Genomic DNA, 460 nt, shown 5'->3' with positions numbered 1-460 from the left:
AAAAAAAAAAAAAAAAAATATTGGTTTAATTTACATCTTACTTTAATGTTGCTGACAAAGTGTAATTATATCTATGTCTAATTATGTTATGATCACTCAGTCTTTAAATAGTTAATGTGAGATGTACTTACTGTCTCTGGTTTATATTTATGTAACCATATCTTTTTCTTTCTGAATAATGCCTGAGTTACCAACTCGATTCTCGACTGGTATAAGACAAGATGAGGTATATTCCAATAATACTTAAACGTATCTTATCACGCCAGAAGTAAAAGAGACTTTAACGCCCATATGTTGCAGATTTTGATGGATCAATAACTAAATTATTCCTAAATAGTAATATTTATTTATAAGCCAATCCTAAATAGTAATATTTATTTATAAGCCAATTAGCTAATTCGTCACGTGAGATTGGCAGATTCGGGATGAGTCTGCCAACTATAGGTAGGGGGAATAAAAA

This window comes from Halyomorpha halys, unplaced genomic scaffold (genome assembly GCF_000696795.3).
Source record: "Halyomorpha halys isolate HHAL.00 unplaced genomic scaffold, Hhal_1.1 Scaffold115.1, whole genome shotgun sequence".
Taxonomy (NCBI): Eukaryota; Metazoa; Arthropoda; class Insecta; order Hemiptera; family Pentatomidae; genus Halyomorpha; species Halyomorpha halys.
This window is presented reverse-complemented; position numbering follows the sequence as displayed.